Source organism: Jaculus jaculus, chromosome 6 (assembly GCF_020740685.1).
Source record: "Jaculus jaculus isolate mJacJac1 chromosome 6, mJacJac1.mat.Y.cur, whole genome shotgun sequence".
Lineage (NCBI taxonomy): Eukaryota > Metazoa > Chordata > Mammalia > Rodentia > Dipodidae > Jaculus > Jaculus jaculus.
Genome location: NC_059107.1, coordinates 17,171,981 through 17,186,501, shown reverse-complemented (window position 1 = coordinate 17,186,501; position 14,521 = coordinate 17,171,981). Strand labels below are relative to the sequence as shown.

General features: G+C 40.2%; 1 protein-coding gene across 1 annotated transcript in view; it reads left to right on the top strand.

The window, feature by feature from the left end:
* Nucleotides 1-14,521, top strand: part of Atp10b (ATPase phospholipid transporting 10B (putative)) — a 227,472-nt gene that overhangs the window by 12,891 nt on the left and 200,060 nt on the right. The window lies entirely within an intron of this gene.

Sequence of the window (14,521 nt, the reverse complement as noted above, 5' to 3'; positions counted from 1 at the left end):
TGAAGAAGTATTTTGAGATGATTTTGTCATTTCATTCACTCACAGGGGATGTTCATCAGACCAGGATTGAATGAGCCACACAAAAGCTTACAAATTTCATGACAACAAACTTGCTTTTTGTGAAATACATGTAGATATTGATTTTATTGGCTTGTTCCTGGTGAGAATAAAACAAGTTCAAGGAAACGAGAATGATTCAATCAAACCTCCTACCTGACAATACCAGAGGGTAACAGAAACTGGTGCAGGATGGGTATTTCCAAATGCAAGAAGTAAAACTCCTAAAAGCCAATGCTTCTAAGCCATTGCCAGCACTCTTTTACACATTACTCAAACGTGGAGCTAACGGCTGCTTCAAAGACTAAGATTTGGATTAGAGAAAAGACTTTCCTGCTTGCAAGAGCTGTAGTACACGCAGACTTCATGTTGCTGTGTCTGGCCCAAGTTTGCCTTCATCCTGCACGCCTGAGGAGACAGAGCAACTGAACTCAAGCCAGTGGGTTGTGATCCAAATGCAGTCATGAGCTTATGCCTGGCACAGGCAGGAGGTCACAGAACAACATGTTCTATAAACCCTTATCTGAGCAGCAGAGAGAGAAGACCATATGTCTCCCTTTCCAATGTCTTCTTGTGACTTTCTACCCTCCTCCTCCCTGTAGGTTGCTACCAAGCACTCTCTCCAGTGACAAAGGCCACAAGCTACACGTCTTGTTCAGTGAGCTCCTGCTTTGGAGCCAATGTTTGGAATCCAAAGTCACAGACAGTTCAATCTTAGCTTTCTGTAAACAAACATTTGCATGTGTGTGGTGGGGTGGGGTGTGTGTGTGTGTGTGTGTGTGTGTGTGTGTGTTTCCAAGAAGGGTCTTCTACCAGCTCATGTTGACCTGAAATTCGTTCTATAGCCCAGGCTGATTTTAACTCAAAATGATTTTCCCAGCTCAGCCTCCTGAGTACTGGGGTTATAAGCATGAGCCACTGCGCCTGGATGTAAACAGCACTTGATTATGTCTTCTATTTTTTTTTTTTTGGCCTCTGTGGATAGGATAGTGTTCATGGTGTGGTGTGTATGCATAATCATGTGAAGATGTACATGCCCCTTGCACATGTGTGTGGAGGCCAGAGACAAACATGGGGTGTTCTCATCTATTGCTGTTCCACCTTGTTTCCTGGAGACACCCACTGTGCCAGGAGCTGCGTTCTCAGTCGGACGGGCTGACCAGCAAGCGCCAAGAGTTCTCTTCTGTCCCATTTACCACCCCTGCCAAACACACCAAGGGTGAAGTGGACGCTGGGGACCCAACTGTGTCCCTCATGCTTATACAGCAAGTGCATAATCCACTGAGACATCTCCCCAGCTCCCACATTTACTTTTTATTTACTTTTTTGATTTCTTAATTGACAACTTCCATATTGTAAACAATATCCCATGGTAATCCCCTCCCCCCCCCCACTTTCCCCTTTGAAACTCCATTCTCCATCAGATTCCCTCCCCTCAATCAGTCTCTCTTTTATTTTGGTGACATGATTTTTTCCTCGTATCATGATGGTCTTGTGTAAGTAGTTAAGCACTGTGAGGTCATGGATATCCAGGCTATTTTGTGTCTGGAGGAACACATTATAAGGAGTCCTAACCTTCCTTTGGCTCTTACATTCTTTCTGCCACCTCTTCCACAGTGGACCCTGAGCCTTGGAGGTAATGATAGAGATATTGCAGGGCTGAGCACTCCTGTCACTGCTTCCCAGCACCACGATGCCTTCTGAGTCATCCCAAGGTTGCTGCCATTTTGGTACAAGTTCTCTACCAAAAGTGAGAGTAGCATTCATATATGGGTATGAACATTAAAAGAAATGCTTACTGGGCAGTTTGATAAACATAGTATATACATTTAGCCAGACAGCAAAAGATGTTACACCCCTAGGGCTCATGATGACCCCTGTTGTAGGTTTTCATTATCAGGGATGTATTCCTTCCCATGGAGCGGGCCTCCAGTAAAATTAGATGGCAGTTGGTTTCCCCCATAACAGACATGCCACTATTGTACCCATTGGCTCATTTGGCCTGGCAGACCACATATAAGGCTTGCAGTGTCCACTGTTGAGTATCTTCACTGGTGATTTCTCTCTCTCCCATTGAACTGCATGCAGCATGGCTTTCTGTCAGTTTGTCTACATAGAAGAGGTTTTCAGCTCAGCTTCTGCAGGATTTCTCAGTGGCCTTGCTGCCCAACTATGTGGAGTCTTCAGCAACGGTCTTACCACCTATTCCTGGTGGGAAACCAAGGTCCTCCACACTGGCCTATAATGTTTTGGGGGCACCAGGGACCATGCTGACCAACAACTCACTGGAAGGTATCCCATCCCTGGCATTGAAAAATTTCTAGTAACAATCTATGGCTCCTGTGTATTCCATTGTCCAAAAATGTAGGTCTCCATATAATTTATTTATATCCTCTTAGATTTTGATTAGCCCTCCTTCTACCTTGCCTTTACGTAATCTCTTCCCCTGACTCACTTAGGCCTTTTCACCCCCATTAATCTGTTCTTCAACTTACATATATACAATACCATCCTATTAAGTGCCCCCTCCCTCCCTTTCAGTTTCCTTTATATCTCCTTTCTAGCTTACTGGCCTCTGCTACTGAGTTTTTTCCTATTCACACAGACACAGAAATCAGTAGCCTTGCTATATGCTAACAACAAACACACAGAGGTTGAAATCAGAGAATCACTCCCATTCACAATTGCATCAAAATAAATAAATAAGTAAATAAAGTACCTTGGAATAAATAACCAAGAAAATGAAGGGTTTTAATTCCCCCCCCACACACACACACAGGAAGCCTATCCAGAAAATCATTGCATTGTATCAATGTCTTGAAATGTTTCTCCTCTGCTCTCTTATGGAAATTTCAGGATATCAGTCTTTGATGTGTGGCTGTTTCTTCTGGATTTAACTCCATCATTGCCCTACCCCCCTTGAATCAGAGTGAACAGCTGTGCTCAGGGCCGTGAGGCCCTCACAAGATTGGGCCCACAAACCTTTGCCACATAGAAGGCAGAAAGACTTACAGGTTGTTGAGACCTCTTCTCTCCCCAGAGATGTATATAAACAGTTAACAGCTGCTCAAAAGGAAAATCTGGTTGTTAGCTGCACATGGCTGTCCACTCTTGCAAGTAACTCTCGTCCTTCCTCCTGTTGCTTCACCAAGCTCTATCTTCGTGGTGTTGTCCTTGCTGTCTGGAATGAACAGAAACACTCAGGAAAAGCTACTCTACAGCCTTACATTTAGAGCTTTGCTTCATCTTGAATGGACACTTTTCCCTTGCACTTGTCTTGAACTTTTGGCATTTTAATTTTTTTTGTTTATTTTTATTTATTTATTTGAGAGTGACAGACAGAGAGAGAAAGAGGGAGAGAGAGAGTGAGAGAGAGAGAGAGAGAGAGAGAGAGAGAGAGAGAATGGGCACGCCAAGGCTTCCAGCCACTGCAAACGAACTCCAGGCATGTAAGCCCCCTTGTGCATCTGGCTAACCTGGGTTCTGGGGAATTGAGCCTCGAACCGGGGTCCTTAGACTTCACAGGCAAGTACTTAACTGCTAAGCCATCTCTCCAGCCCACTTTTGGCATTTTTATTTATTTATTTATTTATTTATTTATTTGAGAGTGACAGACACAGAGAGAAAGACAGATAGAGGGAGAGAGAGAAAATGGGCGCGCCAGGGCTTCCAGCCTCTGCAAACGAACTCCAGACGCGTGCGCCCCCTTGTGCATCTGGCTAACGTGGACCTGGGGAACCGAGCCTCGAACCGGGGTCCTTAGGCTTCACAGGCAAGCGCTTAACCGCTAAGCCATCTCTCCAGCCCTCACTTTTGGCATTTTAATTACAGCACCTTGTTTTCAAAAATCTTTCTGATCCTCTCTATTTGTGGTCTTGCACATAGCCATCTTTCCCACAATTAAAGAAGTTTCCTGCAATTATTTCATTGGAGAAATCATCTATGCTCTTGCCTTTTTAGCCTCATTTGCTACATTCAAAAATGCACATTTCTACCCTGCCTCTCAATTTTGAATGACTTTTTCCTGTTTCTATGAGTGTCTCATAATTTTATTGCATGCTAGACACTGCAAAAAGAATCTGAGTCAAATAAGTATTGACGCCTCGAAAAGACAATCTCCCTTCCTGGACCCCTGATGCACGAACTTGAGCCAATCCAATCATCCAATCTGTAATTGAGGTGGCTGTGTGATTACTACAACTGTAGCTCAATCAGTTCACCACTGACATCAAACAATTTGAAGGAAGGGTCAGAGTTTTGCCTCCATCGAGGCATCAGAAACTAACGTTAGTCTCGATATTTCTTATGCTCTGCAGGCCAGCTTCCAGCTTTTCCAATCGTGCAGGCCCTCTCTTGCTTTTTCCTTTATAGCTCAGGCATCTAGTTGTCTTTGAAACACTATGCTGTTCTATGCTTTTCTCATTAGCCTCATGAACATCACTGCTCCCCCAGTGTAGCCTACCACCAGCATTCACCTGACAGCCACTGTGCACTCAGCAAAGGGCCCATGATGCACAGAAGAAAAAAAAAAATCTCCCTGGGATCTGCTTTATTAACCCTGCACACATGGTAAAGATACTCGGAGACTGTGTTAGGAGATGGACACGGGCATACTTCAGTTTGGATTGGCTCTGGATCTAATTTACCTGACCAGAATACTCTTACAGACAGGTCTTGTGATACAGACAGGTCTTGTGTCTCTTTACACGCCATCTTTAGCTGTTTTAGCAGCTGCATTACACTTCTCCATTACCAGTAGCTCATTCCTTCCTGTTTAAGTTTCTCTGTGTCTTCCATAGTGGAAGGTTTTTCTTACAATAGGACCCTAGATTACCTAGCTTTATCTCATTGTTTGGAAAGGATAAATGATCTCGCAATATTCTACATGAACTAAAAATTTCAAAGATGATATCTTTGTCCCTCATATACATCAGTGTGGACACACACACATTAATTTATGATGTGCATGGTTGTGGGGATGAACTGTAAGAACAAACTGTGGCAATGAACTATGAGAAAGAACTGTGAGAATGTTTCTTGTGGACCTTACAATAACTTTTCTGAGTCTATTGTTGTGAGATGCAAAATTACCTATTTAAGACTTGCCCTGAAGTTAATCTTATAGCCATGTAATCCACCCGCTTAAAGCAACGTGACTAGGTTTCCTTTGCCTTGGTGTACCTTTGGCCTGAAGAGGAGAGATGGTCAATATTGATGAACAATGTTTAGAGATACTGATTGAACTTAAGCTACACTCTTTGCCCAATTCCCTTAAAAGCTTGGTTGGACTCTTAAGTCAGAGCAAGCCTACATGTGTATGAAGTGCTTGCTGATCATAGTGCTGAAGACAATGAGGTCACTAACTGTGGGCCCACAGATCTGTTTAAGGCAACAGGTGAGCTTAACATGATTGTTATTGTGACCAGAATATATGTTTGTTCTGGATCCATGGTGTTCAGCAGGTCATACCCCTAAACCCCTTCATTTAACAACTGGTTAAGGATCATCTAAAGTCAAAGGCTCCTTACCCTTTGCTCATACAATGTGCTACTTGTCCACTATTAGTGGGTTTGGGCTGTTCAAGAAAAGCACCAGTGAGTACCCATATAAGAAGCCGCAGCCATAGTAACATCCCAGCAGTGGTGACGTCAGGTGCAGCAGGTTTACTAATGCCTCAAACTAAACTTCTCATCTGTTTCTTTTTTTGTCTCAGGCTGCTGACAGAGACAGACAGCCCACTCCTGGGATGGGGGTTCTAGGAGTTCACGCTCTCACCTCTCTGGCTCTGCTCCAAGAAGCACTTTTCTCAGCTCTGTATAGGAAAGTTCTAGAGATTACCCTCCCCTAAATTTAGGGCTGTGCCCCTTCCCCACAAAACAAGGGCACATGATGATGTAAATGACTTTGAAAGTGGATATTCATCGTGTATCTTCTCTACACTTGGAATTCTTTCTCAAGGGTGTGTTTAATGTATATTTCCTTATCAGTACACGTAGATACCTTTTTCTTTGGAAAATTTGATTAGGATTCCTATCATATGGATAAACCATCATTTCCCCAGCATATTTTTTAACAGATGAACACTTACTTAAATATTTTAATGCTATCTGTAACACAGCCATAAACAATCATTATGATACTCAGAGATTTAGGAGTATTTCTATAGCAGGCTTGAAAGCGCTTGGTATGGTTTTTTGTTTGTTTGTTTGTTTGCTTGCTTGCTTGTTTTTATTAAGGCTAGCATTAAACAAATTCTAACACTTCCTCATGGGTCTGTGGAATCATGGTTGCAATGTTGCAATGCTCAACACTGTACTGGACTCTGACCATAAACAAAGGTCTGAGACCAGAGTGACCCAAGATAGGTCCTATCGGTGTTCCATTGAGAGGATTCCACGATCAAAGTAGACTGGGAATCCTAGAATTCTATATTCACCTTCTGTCCTTTCTTAGGATCTAAAGAAAAACAAACTTTATGTAACCAGAATTTTCCATACATATAAATGACAATTATTTCACCAATTACCTCTTGATATTCTGTAGAAATAGCAGTTTAGAAAAATGCCATTCTAACAATTTTGAATTTTCTTTTTTATTTCTCCCTGCCCCTCAGGGAGAACACACAGGGTTTATAACATATCCCATGTAGACCTCAACCTCTAGATCTTGCTTCAGCCTCCCAATGGCTGTGGTTACAGGCAAGTGCTATCATTCCTGTATGAAACAACCATTTTATTCTTTTAAAAATGAATCCAGGGCTGGAGAGGTGGCCCAGTGGTTAAAGGAACTTGCATGTCAAGCCTGATAACCCAGGTTTGATTTTCCAGTACCCACATAAAGCCAGATGCATGAAGGGGTAAATTTATCTGGTGTTCATTTGCAAGAGGACCTGTCATGCCCATTCTTATTCTTCTCTCTCTCTCTCCCTTCTTCTCCCTCTCTCTCTCTCTCTCTCTCTCTCTCTCTCTCTCTCTGTTTGAAAATAAATAATAAAATGAATTTTTTAAATGAATGCAAATGCTGGGGATATAGCTCAGAGAAAGAACATTTACCCAGCATTATGAAGTCTTGGGTTCAATCTGACACCACAAAAAAAAAAGCAAGTGCTTTTCTATCTCTTTCATGGTGATTAGACATTCAGCTCTTTTCACAATAAATTGCCTTTTTCTTCTAGCCTACTACTCCAGAATAGATTTCCCTTAGAGGTGGGGATATCTATGCTATTAAAATTTTTTATAGAGTAGTAATTAGAAGACTTTAAAGAGCCTGAGATGTTATCCCTTGAGTCACTAGTGAGTGCTTAGTGCCTGTACTCTATTGAACTTATTTGGCCCTCCAAAGTCCTTCTTTTCCTCATCCTAGAAGTGAAGTACTATGTCTGTGGGTCTCTTATAAACTCTTGACTTAAGAAAGTTACCTTGCTTATTTAAGGCTTGCAGGGGGTTCATAATAAGAAGTTCAGTACGGACATTCATTGTAATATATCAGAAGAGATCCTTATATTTAAGACACACTCCACATTGGGAGATAAAGGCTCATTGTGATAGAAATTATATTAAAAATCTTTCACAAAAGAATAATATTCATGGAATTGAGCATACATTTTAAGAATTAAGAGCAATCAGCCCTTTTATTATTATTTTTATTAAGAAATTTCCTTGAATCAACTCATTTATTTCACTCTACAACAGACTAGGAAATATTATTAATATCTACTATGAGTTAGTTAAATAACTTTGGACCCACTGAAGTGAAAATATCACTCACTGACTGAACTTACCAAAGCAAATGAAAACTAAGTATCAGCTGAAATTTAAATGGTCTACCCAGTGTTGAGATCTGTATTTATCCACTATATACTACTCTATCAGTATTCATGTGTATGTATACATAGCTTAATAAGTAAAGAACTGGACTGAAAGTAAACAAAGCTATTATGTGAGAATGCCAGACTAAGCTGGGCGTGGTGGTGCACACCTTTAATCCTAGCACTCAGGAGGCAGAGGTGGGAGGATCACCATGAGGTCAAGGCCCCCCTGAGACTACATAGTGAATTCTGGATCAGACTGACTAGAGCAAAACCCTACCTTGAAAATACAAAAACAAACAAACAGACAGACAAAAAAGATGTGCCACCATAGAACACCAGGCTAACTAAACTATGAATCAGAGTTGAAGTCCTAGGAGAGGTGGGGTCTGCTTTCTTCCTGTCAGTCATCACTCCACACCCCTCCTTCCTGTCATCCTCGCGTTTCCTCTGGAGTATCTAAAAGTATCAGTTACAGAACACACAGCAGAAATCTATGCTGAAGCTAGAGGCTTCATAGACATCCAATCTAAAAATACAAAAGCATCCCCAAGAGCTTCACATATAGAAATTTGGCTCCATTCCTAACAAGTTTAGATTATGTGAAATCTACAGTGTTTTCTCTGTGGATAATCAATTGTGGGCAAGTCCAAAGAAAGGCTGAGACTAATTTTCAGCTACAGAACATGGTTGAGAATTCAAGCACAAGTTTTCAAAGCTCAAAAGACCTTAGTCTTATTCGACCTGAAGTCATGATTATAACTCATCACATGCAGAAAGTATGCATTCATTTGGCAAATATTCACTGAGCATTTCACTTCCAAGGCACCACATTCATTACAATGCCTACACAACACATGGGGGCTAGGAAAAACGAGAAGTAAATTGCATGCATGGGGGAAGTTTCTAAAAATGTGAAAGATTAAAGAAAACATAAGGTTGTAATTGAAAATTCCAGTGCCAGGGATGAGATGCCTCTTGGCGAGTTGTCCACTGAGGCCTTTAACACAATGCTGGCCAGCAGCCATTGCTCTTGCTGGAGCACAAAACCTAGATGGTAAGTCCCTATTGCTGAAGATGCCACATACTTCAGTTACAGGGCTTAGGGAAACCAAGCTAGAACTGAGCTGGAGGGTGGGGGAGAGGGGTTCTTCACTGTCAACTAGCTTTCTTTCTGCCAGAAGGTGTTATGAAAGCTATTCGGGGAGAAAAGCCATCAGTATCCCAGCTGTGAAGCCTGTGTATTTCACAACCAACCTGCCAGGTGAGATGTGCCCACTGGTGCAATAAAGGCATGAAAGTTATGGGAGTGACCAACTGCTCTGTTCGGATTTGAAGCCTGCTCCATAAGAGGGAAATCATGCCTGATAAAAACATTTCTCAATGCACTTGTCAGTCATTCCTGTCTTCTTGGAGAACTGTCTGCTGAAGTTATTTCAGGGATTATTATGGGTATAAAATACACAGGCAGCATTGATTCTGATAGATAACAATATTATCAATTAATCCAGGGGTAAAATTAAGCCCTACATACTAAGATAGGGCTAGGAATAGGGCAGGCCAGTGATTAAAAATAAAGAATTTTGAGTTTCGTAGAGGAATATAACTCCAAGTGCACACTTTTTAGGACAGGGTCTTACTATGTAAATCAGTCAGGTCTCAAATTACCAATCCTTCTGCCTCAGGCCCCTGAGTTTAGGAATAATAGTTGTGCACCACCATACCAGCCTCAGTATGGCCCATTTTAAGAATTATCACTAAAATGAAAAAAAATCTACCAAATAACTTCAAAATCAATATAAGATATAAAATAAGGAAACAGAGTAAAGATATTTCAATATAAAACATCAAGTCATAAATATTTAAATTAAGCTTGCATATAGAAATGAAAAGGGCACCTTGAATTAAAATTATACAAACCTTGCTGGGTGTGGTGGTGCATGCCTTTAATCCCAGCATTTGGGAGGCAAAGGTATGAGGATTGCCATGAGTTCAAACATAGTGAATTCCAGGTGAGCCTGGGCTAGAGTGAGACCCTACCTTGAGAAAAAAATTACACAAACCAACTTGAAACTATTTTCAAAATTAAATTAAATTGCAGAAAGTTTGGCATAATAAAATCAACACTATGTGAAATAGACATTAACATGGAGTCACAAGCCACCAGGAAATATAAAATCTTTATACATCAAGACTTACCTTTCCTAATTTGTATGAGCAAATTTGCACAATTACAAAGCCACATTCTTGATGAGCGATTACCATTGCTTTCTGATTAATTGTGAGATCAAGCACATGAAAATTTATGAAGAACATAAAAAGATTTGAATAATCTATTTAACAAGCCAAATGAAATGAGTAAACAGATAACCTAGCACTCAAGTTAGACATATTCCCTCTAAGCATATATACAAGTTTACAGAATGTTCCATGCAATAAGCACAAAGTCAGTCTCAATGAATGCTACAGAATTGATAGCATAGCAACTCGCCTCACTAGGGCAAATAATTATTAGCTGTCAATAATGACTTTTAAAATCCTATGCATTCATAAATGTTATTAAACTTAAATAGCCAGGCAGCTTGAGAGGCAGAGGTAAGAGGATTACTATGGATTTGAGGCCAGCCTGAAACTATAGAATGAGTGCTGGATCAGCAATAAATAAAAAAATAGTAAAAGAAAAATCGCACATCCTTTTCCCCACCAGATCCTGGTACAATTATGACCCCATAGATATTACCAATAATCCCACTGAGGAGGGACTTAAGTGGAACAGAGGCTAGGGAAGGGAACATAAGAGTATAACTGGATTGGAATATGACTAGTATGCAATATATTCATGCAATAAAGTTCTCAGTAAAAAAGAAAGGTCTTAGGAGGCAGAGGTAGGAGGATCACTGTAAGTTTGAGGCCAGCCTGAGACTACATAGTGAATGATAGGTCAGCCTGGGCTAGAGCAAGACCCTACCTCAAAAGAAAAGTAAAAGAAAAATTTTTTAAAATGTATTTAACACTAAAAACAAGGAAAATGCTTATATTGAATATTAAAGCAAAAAAAATACCTTAGTGCTTAAAATCCTCATATTATGAAAGATATAGTAAGCCAACAAATAGCTGATACAATCACAGAAAAATAACAGAAATTTAATCAAACCAACAAATCCAAGGTAAAATAGAAAAAGTCAATAGCTGATCCATTCAAAAGACTTAAAAATTAGATTTCTTTCTATCAAAGTTTCTCAAGGAAAAAATACAATTATAATTTAATAACTTGAAATGTTCAAGATTGCCTAATTAGTACCTGAAAAATTTTATCAAACCATATTTAATTTTAAAAAAATAGAAATACCAAATTGTGGTTGTTTGAATGAAATGTCTCCAATAGGCCCATATATGCTGAATACTTGGTCCCCATCTGGAGGCAGTTTGGGAAAACGTGAGGCCTTGCGTGGAGGTGGAGCCTTGCTGGAGGACGTATGTTGCTGGGGATGAGCTTTGACATAACAAAGCACGAGACATAGTCTGCAAGTTTTCATTTCACCAGGACTCATATTGCTTGTGTCCATATTTCATTCCTTAGTCTGGAAATTGCCTTCCTTCTTCTGCCTTATTTTTGTTTTTTTTTTTTTATTCTGCAACATTGCATTCATTAATTTTATGTTTCTTAAACTATACCTATTTGAAGTTTAAATACTCAAGTGCTACTCTTGGAACAATAATTGCTTTATTATTTTATTGCTCTCTTGGGAAATGCAGGGTTTTCCTAGTAACTCTTCTGGCAAATTTTTAAGAATTTGAATAATTCCAAAAATAGTTTTGCTATTTATATTTTCTAAATTCTTTTCATTTTTTTTTTTTCCTCTGTGGATCTGGACCCACCTTTGCAGACTCCACACAGTCAACTCCCTTGGGTTCTCTGGTAAACTTATGCATTAATAATTTATGTAGCCCATATTGCCATATTTCCAAATGCTCTTTCAATCCAGCTATGCTTGATCCTTGGGTGAAATAACATAACTATTATGATAAAATTAGAAGCAGTATGAGTAAGACCTGAAGAGCTACAACCTAAGGTTTTTGTAATTTCTATACCTTACAATGTGAATAAAATTTTGCTTCAATATTTAAGACAAGGGCTGTTATTGAGGACAGGGCTCTGTAGGATTTTGGAAGAATAAGTGACCAACATAAATAGAATACCCCCCTCAAAAAAATAGAGCATCCAGAGTTAGGTCTGTCTTTATATGTTGGAGTCACCAAGGCCATGACCATGCTATAGGACCCTCTGACAATTTTCTATGTTCAAAATCAATTCTTATAGAGACTGTAAAAATTAACATTCCCAAACACTTCAGAATACCAAACACAGTTTTGTTGGTAGTACTTGACACCCCAATTTTCCCTCCAAATTATTCACTACATCACCATTGATTTGGAAATTCCCTCCCTGCTCCTCACTTCAAATCACAGTCTGTACTGACCTACGGACCCTCAATTCTAACATTTTATAAACCACATTTCAAATAAATAATATAATCACATAACACAGAATTTTAAAGATAAAAACAAAAGAATCTAGAATTAAAATAGCATCTCTCCCCTGTCCTCTCCTTTTCCAAATAGTTTATTTGCCAGAAGTTCCCTATTAGAGCAAAGTTCTACATTGGTAAACATATATTCAATTTTATCTTAGGAACATGTACGAATATACTTTTACCCACTTTTTCTTTTTAACTCTTTGAACTTCCATTTGGTGTTACAGAACTGGTCATTCTATTTCAACAGCTGTATGAAGTGCTAGATTTTGTATTTTACTAGGTTGAGCTATGCCTTTCTATATACATTTGTCCCCATTTTTTCATTTCCTTGAAAAATGGAGCTCATCTCACTTGCATTCTACTGAACTCCTTCATGAATTAAGGAAAACACACCTATACTAACAGAAGGCTGCTAACAGTGTTCTGTTGCTATAAATATCTGCAAAAGGCATGGTAAATTCTAGAAGGCAGTAGAGCATATTGGTTGATCATACAGACTGCCAAAAGTTAAATCTGGACTCTGCCACTTACAGCTAACTGAATTTAGCTAAGTTGTTTCAATAGTTATCTCTTCCCGTCTTTGCTCAACCATAAAATTGAACTAATAGTATCCATGCAAGGAAGTTTGCCAAGTGCGCTCAATGGCATGTTACTTAAAGCCTCACATGTGGTAAGAGCTCACTAAGTGCTGTTACTGGTCTTGCCACTGTTGTCTCCATCCTTCTTAGAGAACAGAGAACATGGACTGGAGAATTGGCTCAGCAATTAAAGGCCCTTGTTTGCAACATCTGATGGCGTGGGTTCCATTCCCAAATCCCCACATAAAATGGCATATATGTCTGGAGTAAAAGGCCCTTGTACACCCATAGTCAGTCTCCCTCTCTCTCTCTCTCTCTCTCTCTCTCTCTCACACACACACACACACACACACACACACATACACACACACACACACACATAAATAAATAAATAAACATTAAAAATAGGAGAGAAAATATCTCAAGATCTCATGGGAAACATTTTGAAACACATGCTCTCTGCTTGCATTTCTGTCTCCTGAATCTTACGCCTTCTGCTCTGATGGGCAAATATCTGACTGTGCAGCTGGCTGCCCTCCAGATTCTGCCTGGTATCTCCTATTCAGATTTCATCCTGACTTCCCACTGACCTTGTTCCACATCGGGGGACACAGCTGGGCAGTTGCCCTTTACACCAGAGGAGTCTAATTGGACTTGCTCCTATATTCACACTAAGTCCCCTGTGATCTTGAGTTTCATGAATCAACATGCATCCCACAACATCATTTCTGAATTTATCTGAAAAGATGTTTCCAGAAGAGATTACCATTTGCCCAAGTATGTTGAATAAAGCAGATGGCATTCCCCAATATGAATGGCTCCTTCCTAATCTTTTGAGGGGTTGGACAGAACAAAAGAGCCAAGAAGGACCATTGGCTTTGCCAAATTGCTTGAGCTGGACCTCAGTCCTCTACTCTCACACTGTTACCAAAGCCATCTGATCTTCTGGGTTTTAGGGGAGTTGACTGGGAGGACACCACCGGCTTTTCCTGAGTCTCCTGCAAGTAGAGGGCAGATTGTGAAGCCTCACATCTTCCATAATCAAGCAAGTTTATCATCACACACACACACATACACACACACACACACACACACACACTCACACTCACACACACTTCTGTTTTCCAAAGGATTCCACTCCACTCCGCATCCCAACACTGGGCCCATCTGCTCACACACACAGCTGTCAAGCATAGCCAAGAAGTGCGATCCTCTGGGGCACCCCAGGCAAGGCGGCCACAAGCTCTGTAGAAATGCTCTTAAGTGCCTCCAGTTCCTCTGGGCTTACTTTCTTGGCAAGCAGCAAGACAGGTTTCTGGCTCTGAGGTTTGTAGATTAGTCCCACGTGGCCCTCCTGGACAGGTTCCATGCCATTAATGTGGTCACCCAGAAATGTTCACTTACGTGAACCAAAACCACAAATCAACACTATTGCAGGCAACTCTGGTTAAACTTCTGAAATAAGCAGACAGCTTAGAACTTCAATAATGATATAAATAATTTCTTTAAGATACACTTAATTCAGATTTAACAAGATGGTT